General features: G+C 31.6%; 1 pseudogene across 1 annotated transcript; it reads right to left on the bottom strand.

Moving 5' to 3' along the window:
* Nucleotides 1–4,205: 4,205 nt before the first annotated feature.
* Nucleotides 4,206–5,521, bottom strand: LOC115958882 (annotated as a pseudogene). Its single transcript, XR_004084707.1, has 2 exons — nt 5,137–5,521; nt 4,206–4,967 (listed from the first exon to the last, which is right to left on the bottom strand). The product of XR_004084707.1 is annotated as a peroxidase 5-like (transcript).
* Nucleotides 5,522–10,508: the final 4,987 nt, after the last annotated feature.

A 10,508-nucleotide genomic window follows, 5' to 3' on the forward strand; every position in this document is an offset into this window, starting at 1 on the left:
TTTCAGAAGTATTTTGGTCATTTTGTGGGTTTTGGGGGTATTTTGGTCATTTTTTGGGTTTTGGGGGAATTTTGGTCATTTTTTGGGTTTCGAGGGTATTTTTGTCATTTTTTGGGTTTTGGAGGTATTTTGGTCATTTTTTGGGTTTCGAGGGTATTTTTGTCATTTTTTGGGTTTTGAAGGTATTTTGGTCATTTTTAGGTTTTAGGGGTATTTTGGTCATTTTTTGGATTTCAGAGGTATTTTGGTCATTTTTTGGGTTTTGGGAGTATTTTGGTCATTTTTTTTTGGTTTCAAGGGTATTTTGGTTATTTTTTGGGTTTTGGAGGAATTTTGGTCATTTTTAGGTTTCGGGGGTATTTTGGTTAGTTTTTGGGTTTTTGTGGTATTTTCATAATTTTTAGGTTTTAGGGGTATTTTGGTCATTTTTTGGGTTTTAACGGTATTTTGGTCATTTTTTTATTTTGGGGGTATTTTGGTAATTTTTAGGTTTCGGGGGGTATTTTGGTCATTTGCTGGGTTTTTGGGGTATTTTGGTCATTTTTTGGGTTTTGAGGATATTTTGGTCATTTTCTTGGTTTTGGGGGTATTTTGGTCATTTTTAGGTTTTGGGGGGTATTTTGGTCATTTTTTAGGTTTCGGGGGGTATTTTGGTCATTTTTTGGGTTTTGGTAGTATTTTGGTCATTTTTTAAGTTTTAGGGGTATTTTAGTCATTTTCTAGAAATTTAGATTTTATGTTGTTTATTTAAATTTTAGATGGGTTTAGTGGGTATTAGTGGGATTATCCATTTAGACCCATCTAATTAAATAACCAAATGGGTCTTGACCCACTTAACCCAAATATTCAAATGGGTTGGGTTAAGACTTATCCAAATAAGGTGGGTAATGGGTGGGTTCATGGATATGGATAAAAATTGCCACTCCTAGACCAGACAAGTACTATGGCTGCACCGCATACCAGGGCTGTGCCTACTGCCTATTTCCCATACCCATTTTAATTCACTGTTTTGCCATTTTCAAGGTGTCATCTTTGAACACTTGCTTGGGGGACTTCTAGACCTCCAAATTGACAAATTTTGGTGTCCTTGGAAAGATTTCACATCCTACTTTCAAAAGCTTGGTGTAAGAATCAAAAAGTTGTTCGCTTGCAGAAGTGACTTCTTCTGGTTTTGTTGGATTGAATCCTGACAATTTGGAGATGCTTTGGTGATGTCATTTGAACTAGAATTTAGAGAAAAATTCTTCCCCAAAGTACAAGATATCATGGTCTAATTTTCATGGCATGTGTCAAATTTGCGCTCAAAGTAGGCACCCTCGGGCTAATTTTGTGCATAGAATGGGATTTTCCCAAGCTTTCCATCAACTTTCCCGGACTTAGTTCTCGGCCTCCCAACCTTGGATTGGCCCACATAACATGTGGTTGGCCTACTTGTAAAAGGTATTAGCCACTTGATCGCATTTTTTCCAAAAATCTCATTCTTCATATTTGAGGAATTCTCTTGACTTGGAATATTTGTGATTCGAATAGAAACTACCAAGATGTAGGTTTCTACTATACTTTTCGATGACATCTTACTTGTTCCAATCGTACTTCGTTTGATCAAGATTTGATCATGACAACATCAATGATTAATACTTGGTAAAAATTTCTAAGTGTTGGGTAACATTTTGATACTTTCATGGTATCTTACTCGTTTTAGCTATGATCTGGACCCGTGAGAAGTCATTTTAAAAGAAATTTAATTTCTTTTAATATTAGCATAAATTCATTCCAATCAAATGGTTAGAGTTTTGGTCAAATTATGGTCAAATATGGGTTGACCTGACTGTGGTCAAACTTAAAAAAATGTTTGAAAATATGGACTTTGGTGTAAACTGATAGAATTTGGTGGTCAAGTGAAATCTTGAATTCATTTGAACATTGGTCAACTCAATTAAAGTTTGGAAAGCAAAGGGCATTTTGGTCCTTTCAACTTTTGGTTCACAAAATTAATTATTTCAACATTCGAGTGAGCCAAATTAAATTATTTATGGCATTCCCATAATTCTACTGTTGAGAATGTGATTTATGGAATTTTTGAAATTTAACTAAGATTTTTGCATGTAAAGCAAGGGTGGAGAAAATACAGTATCAACAATCTCATCTCGCAAACATTTTCTTAAAGTCACATTCCCTAAGGTATTTTCGAGATCTTGACATCTTGTACTCAAACTCAAGTTGATCTCTCTAAATTTTTCTGTGTTTGAGGGGGCTATTAGAAATTTAGAATATGAGACAAACTCATTCGTGTGTACATTGTACTATTGCAGTATGCTAGATTAACTTGCCTTTAATATAGACCCCACCTATACAGTTTTTTTTTTTTTTTTTTGAATATTCAATGATGTAATATTCCTAATTACAAACATATATATTGATTGAGGATAGATACTCTTTTACATATCTATATATATATATATATAATAATAGATAAAGCTGAAAGAAACTTAAATTAGAATTCCAAATTAGAGTTCTAATTTTGCACCACGTGTCCTTTCTAATCTAAGTTTTTAAATTTTTGTGTCAAGCGAGTTAATTCAATGTCAAAATTAGATTTCAATTAGAGTTTAATTTTGCGACATGTGTCTCATCTAATATAAGTTTTTTAATTTTTATACCAAATGAGTTAATTTAGTGTAAAAAATCAAGAGTCTAATATAAGTAAACCATAAAAAATAAAAAATAAATAAATAAAAAACACATAATTTTTGAATGATTTTATATTTTTGAGCCTTTTTTTTGTAGAACCATAAACAATTCAAGTTTAAGTTATATATATATATATATATATATATATTAAAAAGTAAAGCTGAGAAAAAATTCAATTAGATTTTAAATTGGAATTCAATTAGAGTCTAATTTTGCACTACGTGTCTCATCTAATAAAAAATTTTAAATTTTTAACCAAGTTGGTTAATTCAGTGTAAAATTTGGATTTCAATTAGAGTTTAATTTTATGGCACATGTTCCATTTAATCGAAGTATTTTCAAATTTTGAACCAAGTCAGTTAGTTCAGTGTAAAAAATGGATTTCAATTAGAGTTTAATTTTATGGCACATGTTCCATCTAATCGAAATTTTTAAAATTTTTGTACCAAATGAGTTAATTTAGAGTAAAAAACAAGGAGTCCAATATAAATAAACTATAAAAAAAAAATATAATCATGTGTCTAACACTATATATGAAATTAGAGGAAGAGAGAGTTTGAATGATTTTATATTTATGAGCCTTTTTTTTATAACTAAAAACAATTCATTTGGCACAAAAATTATATATATATATATATATATATATTAATTCATTTGTGATCGACCCTAAGGATGGTTAATTCTTGCTTAAGGGTTCTCTTTTCTGACTTGGTATTTGGATGTACTGGCTTCCTTAACTAGGATTTTATGGAAATTACTAAGCCTTTGAGCTTTAATGATTGGGTCTTCGATCTATTCAATGAGATCTAAGAGGAGCTCTTCTTGTTTAGAGAGTACATTGATAGTCTTGTTCCTACAACAACTATCTTTGCATGTTATAGGTTCATCTGGGCCACTAGAGGAACTAGGGGGGACTCTAGAGGGTTCAGAGGATGACCTATACAACTGATGGTTCTCCTATCACCAAAAGAAATTATATTAATAGGTAAAGTTTAAAGAAAATCCAATTAGATTCTACAATTGAAGTCCAATTTTGCATCATGTGTCCTAAATTATTTATTTTTAGAGAGAATTTTATTTCTTAATTTTGTAATCAAATGTGGGTTCATATCATAAATATCCATTCAAGTGAGCTATTGTGTATAAAAATCAAACAATTTAGAATTAATTAATATAAAAATATCTTAAAAATGGAAAATTTACATTTTCTATCTAGGAAAATTATTATGTTCACCTGGAGTGTTACAATCACTTCACATATTTCGGTATCATTAAAAAAAAGGTCATAAATAAAGCAATGAACATAAACCTCAAGATCCACAAACGAATGCTTTGCAAATTTTGTAACATCCAACAAATACCAATTTATCCCATTAATGTCTCAACAAAATTCGCTCACAAACATTGAAAAGAACAAATTTACACTTGAATCAACATAGAAAAATGAAACAAATACGTAAGCAAATCATACAAAAAAGTTTCAACAGTCACACAAAAAAACCTATAATATATATTTAGTTCACAAACCTACAATTTTTCCTTATCTCACCCTGACTTCCTATAAGCACATCAGTGTAACCCATTTTTATCATAGCTGCCCCAAACTTATAAGCCCATGCTTGACCGTGCCTTGCATTATTTCTAACCATTTCAACTGTTGAAGTGCAGCTCAAAAGAGATTGATCAGAGGTCAATAAGCCATGGTGGTTCTTCAAATTTTTATAGTACTTATTATCAAGCCTATATGGTGTAAGTACATCAAGAGGTACTGTTGGACCATTGCCATTATTAGCATTTTTTGGACACTTGGTCTTTAAGTCTCTAGCAAATATGGGATCCATTGAAGGGTCTTGTAGATTTGTTTCACTGAAATCGTATAATCGCTTTGAGAAAGAAGAACAATTTGACCTTCCAATGGAATGTGCCCCAGAAAGTGTCACCATTTCATCAAGACTAAGTCCTTTTTGTGCAAATCTCTCTTCGAGTTGCTAAGCATTGAATGTTGGTCGTGGAAGATTTTGATCGGGCTCATCTTTACGTGATACCCTGCCATCACAACGTCCTGATGGCACCATGTAACTTATGCCTCCAACTTTGTAAGCACTGTCACGAGCAGCAAATGCAACAATGTCTGCGCATGAGACTGTTTGTGGGCATTGAGCTTCAAGTTCAGCGTTTGCTTCAAATATCACTTCAAAGCCTCTTAAGCTTGGATTGTTGGCTGGATTGTCCTTCTCGGCTTGATTTCCAGGGGTTGAATCAAGTAGGACAGAACCCTGGCATAGATAACATGTACAATATTTAACTCCACGTCTTAGTAATTAAGTTGCTTATAAGGTATATTCGGAGAAAAAAAAAAAAAGCAAAAGGGACTACAAATTTAGGTACAGTTTCTGTTAAACATATTACAAGTTAATGGGTGTTGCAAAGAGCTAATTAACATACCCTGACAAAACAGTCATGAAAATGCATTCTGATGAGGCCAGCAGCTAGGCCAGGGTTACTTGACACAGCTTTGTTCACAGTGTTTCTCACAATGGTCTCTGCAGAAGGACAAGTTGATTGATAGAAACCCACTTTGAGTGATGGCATCGCCAGTGACATTGACCCCATCATAGACATAGTAACAAAGAAAACCAAGCAAAATTTGATTGTTGCCATAGTTACTCTACAACCCAAATACCGCAATACTCTAATGAGGGAATGAATAAAACTGAGAGTAAAGAGCAGAGAAAGAACAGCTAAAGAAGAATATTATAAGCAAGATGGAGATGAAGATAAAGGTTGTTGTTAGCCAAGTATTTATAGGAATGAAGTTAGTGAAGATGGGACTGGCAATTTTACTCTGTAAACCAAAACGTGTATTGCTGCATAGAAGAAAGACTTGAAACTGTCTGAGGGTTTCCTTGGTAACAAAGAGGAAACAGCCCTCTTTGGCTCACACCAACGTACAGTAGCTTATTTTACAAGATCTTCCATCCTATTAGCCCATTAGAAATTGAGTAGGTAGTGAAGTATTTATGTTCTTTGACTGTTAGGGATGTCAACTTGGCAGTGGGGAGGGTAAGAAGGTACAATAATGTACGTATGTATATACCCCACAGACATGCATCTACTGCAGACTAGGTCAATGAGCTCAATTTTCTGTATCTTTGTATAGTTTTTCATTATATTTTAACATCTTGATTAGGACAAAGGAAATGGATGGAAGTGAAGTACTGAAAGGGATGGTGGATCCCACCATTATTCATTTATTCTACTGTTTGATAGTTTTTCAAGGGTGTGGCAGGTAAGAAATTAGGGAAATGACCATTGTCCTCAATAATTAAGAGAAATAAAAAATTTTTGTTCGTAATTTTTTTTATTCGATTGTAGGTGTCATCCCTATTTAAAAGGGAAGAAATAAAATATAAGAGATTCAATAGTTAAAAATATATATTTTTTCATTTTATTTTATAGATTTTCAAATAGACTAGGAAACTAGAATTATATATATATATATATATATATATCCTTTTCTATTCCATTATATTTTTTTATAAAAATCTATTTATCTCATTTCATGTATAGTATTATAATTGAAAAAACAAGTGATCAACCGAGTAATTATTTTGTATTTTCAAAATATAATAATGTGCTCTCTCCTCTCACATGGTAGCAATAGGGCATACTTATTAAATTTATAACTTAATCTACCATTCACATATTAAAGGAGAGAGTACCTAATAATTTCCATTATTAAGCATGACAAACTACCTAGATTCCCATTAATTGACCAAGTAGCCAGCATTTCATTATCAATTGGAACTCATTTTAGATGATCATTTATTAGTCATCTTAAGGAAAAGGTCCTCTTTGATTGGTGAAATGCCATTCTCAACTTACAAATCCAAACTTTTATTTGGTGGACTAAGACAAAATGAATAGTTATGAAAAGACAACTTTTAGCTTAGTTCAACCCCTCAACATTTCTCACACTTTTCTTCATAATTATTTTAGTTCAGTTAGGTAAAAATTCCACATAAAATGTCACATACTCCCTCACATTGAATAATCATTCATTCGATATGAGACCACTAAAACACCTGGTTTAGAGAGGGTGTGAAAATTTCTGTGAGCACAAACTTATAGTAATATTTTTCCGATTTGGAAATTTTACAAATAATGCACAACAGAAAAATCAATGGGCAAATTGTTGACATCCTACATCATGTTCATAATTATTAGTTGGAAAAATGCACTATATGCATCATGTGGTCGTAAATGTCCTAAATTTGTTTTGTTATTTAAGAGGAGCTCTGATTGTGTTAATGAAATAAAGGATTTATTTATTTATTCTTTCCTTCATTCTTTTCTTCTTCTTATTTTTTCTGAAAAAATAATGTTAACATAGCCTACTCCCATTTAAAAAAAAAAAAAAAGAATTATGGTTCAAGTCTCCTATCCCCCATCTATCATCTACTATCAATTAAAAAAAAAAACTGAATTAATGGAATATTTATCGGGATAATAATCTAGTTAGTTAAATTAGAAAAATATAGTAGTTTCAAGGGGGTTTATGACCATTTTTGTTCTGGTTTTATTTAGGTAAGGCAACCTCAATGGAAAAAATAATGCACAGTATTGGGCCTCAGAGCCCAACGAGATCCAAGGTTTCAACCAACCCAACAAATTAACAAATAACTCCCAAATCCAACCTTTCAAGCAGAGAGCCTGTAGCCTAGTCCTAAAGTAATCAAATGGCTTCCAGGTTTCTACTTTTGAAAGAAGCAACTTGAGCCACAGCTCAAATCTTCTAGCAATGCATTAGAGCCTCCTCAAGCCTAAAATTCCTAGGCAACTTCATTCGAAATTCTTTCAGCACAAGCCAAAGACTTAAATCTAAGATCCAAGCACCACCCAAAATAAATAAATAAAACTCTCAAAAGGTTAAGTGTTAGATACCTAATTCCAACATTGATAAAAAGAGAAAGTCTACTGAGTTATAATTAATTAGACTCATCATACGCGCTTTATGCGTGCAATAATTTTCTATTTTATTTATTTGTTTTTTTAGTTTAGTGTTATAATATTTAAAGTGATATGTAAGTAACTCTATGTGTGTGTGTGTGTGTGTGTTTAAGAAAGAGGTAAAGTAATGTGGAATACTGTTTAAAAATGAGATAAAGATAGTGTCCTAAGTTTTAGGTCGAATGAAGAAGATAAAGGAAAAAGGTTAAAATTAGGAATAGTAAATTACTCTTTTAACCAATTTGTGTTTATTAATTTGAAATTATTTAACTAAAAAATAAGGGCATTTTAGAGTGTTTTTAAGAATTTGTGTGAGGCTATTTTGGTACACCAAAAATTGAAACCCGAATAGAGAATTCTGTTATTAATATATAGATAAAATGTTGTTCAGTTAAGTGTTAGAACCTAATTCCTATCACAATTCCCAAGTACCACCGGTTTTGATATACTAATGCTATCTCCTTTTTCTTTTTCAGGAACCAACATGTTTTAGTTTTCACTAACTCATGAGAAATTATTCACTCCCACAATCTTTTTGTAGGAGTGAATAATTTCTTGTAGAGTCTTCACTTCTCAAACAGGAGGTGTGGGTCCCAATGTGTGACCTATGTACAACCCACACCTTTGTGAAAGGAGGTAGGACTCCCCCTATAAGAGTAAAAAATTTCTTCTAACTCATGGTGCCACTTATCTAGTCTTCATAGCAATTAATTATTTTACCCAAACAACTTGATTGAAAACCATATTACATATTAAACCATTATATAGTAAAATGAGATTTACATCATTTGAAAGTAAATTAAACTCTAAAAAATGGATTAGTTTAACATAAATTCAATGTTTCACATAATTTATTGCTCAATAGTTGGTGGAATTAATATAATGAAAAGTTTGAACAATTAATTTTGCCACTTTTGGTCGAAATAGCACTCTTCATGTAAGTGCCAAAGTTAAAGGGACAACTATCAAGAGCCTTATAACTAAATAGTATTGTTTGATTCTCCCAAAAGGGAGAACATAAGTTTGATTCCCTCAATTCTTATATAAAAAGGTAGAGAGTTATACATTGAATTTGGTTGAGTGAAAAATCAAAATCTGTAAGTGCAGGTAAGCTAATTAGACAATAGCTCCTTCAACTTATTTATTTATTTTTTTCGTTGCAATCACTATTGCAAACATTTTTTTTATGATTTTTTTCAAAAGATAATAATAAAATTATAAAACAAGGTTATAAATAAAGCAATGAACATAATTAATACGTTCCACGCACGAATGCTATGTGGATTTTGTAACATCCAACAAATACGAGTTTATCCCATAAATTTCTCAACAACATTTGTTCAAAACACTTACAAAAGAATTAATTTACACTTGAATCAATAGCAAATAATACAAAATAATTTCAATTGTCACATGACTCATAGCAATAAACTTATAATATCTAGTTCACAAACCTACAATTTTTCCTGATCTCATCCTGACTACCTATGTGCACATCATCGTAACCCATTTTCACCATAGCTGCAGCAAACTTATAAGCCCATGTTTCACCTTGCCTTGCATTATTCCTGACAATTCCAACTGTTGAAGGGCCGCTCAAAAGAGATTGATCAGAGGTCCATAGAGCCATCCCTATTTAAAAAGGAAATAAATAAAATGTAAGGAATTAATAGTAAAATTATTTTATTTTTCATTTTATTTAATAGATTTCAAATAGACTAGGAAACTAGATTTTTTTTTTTTTTTTAAATCTATCTATTTCTATTCCATTCTATTTTTATTAAAATTTATTTGTCTCACTTCCTGCATGCAATAGAAAAATATATTGAGAAAACAAGTGACCAACCAAGTAATTATTCAATATTCTTAAATACAATGATATTCTTTTTTTATATATACAACATAGAAATTCTACACTAACTTAATTTAGGTATATAAGTGTGTGAAACTCCCTTCTAGAGGCTTGAATCATGACCTTTGCCCCTTACAAGCACTTAATACTTGTGGAGTAACTTAATATTGTATATATATCAAAGCATTAGTGTAACTTAATTACGCTTTCTATTCTTTCCTGATTCATCAATAAAGTTCACATTTTATATAGAAAACTCTTAATTTAACATGGTATCAGAGTATAAAATCCTAAATTCGATCCTTGTCTCCTCTACTCTACCTCCCATTTAAAATTCCACGTGTTGGGTTTCACCTATTAAAAGGTAATTTTGACCCACACGTGAGAGAGTGTTAGAATTGTGTGGTTAAATAATTAAATTTAACATATATATCCTAATAATTTAATATTTTTGGGACAATCGTTAATTTAACACTAATGAAATTTGTAGTTAAATTTGCCATTCACATGTTAGAGGTAGGGGTGGCAATTTTTATCCATATCCATGAACCCACCCATTACCCACCTTATTTGGATAAGTCTTAACCCAACCCATTTGAATATTTGGGTTAAGTGGGTCAAGATCCATTTGGTTATTTAATTAGATGGGTCTAAACGGATAATCCCACTAATACCCACTAAACCCATCTAAAATTTAAATAAACAACATAAAATCTAAATTTCTAGAAAATGACTAAAATACCCCTAAAACTTAAAAAATGACCAAAATACTACCAAAACCCAAAAAATGACCAAAATACCCCCCGAAACCTAAAAAATGACCAAAATACCCCCCAAAACCTAAAAATGACCAAAATACCCCCAAAACCAAGAAAATGACCAAAATATCCTCAAAACCCAAAAAATGACCAAAATACCCCAAAAACCCAGCAAATGACCAAAATACCCCCCGAAA

The sequence above is a fragment of the Quercus lobata genome, chromosome 9 (genome assembly GCF_001633185.2).
Source record: "Quercus lobata isolate SW786 chromosome 9, ValleyOak3.0 Primary Assembly, whole genome shotgun sequence".
In the NCBI taxonomy this organism is placed as follows: Eukaryota; Viridiplantae; Streptophyta; class Magnoliopsida; order Fagales; family Fagaceae; genus Quercus; species Quercus lobata.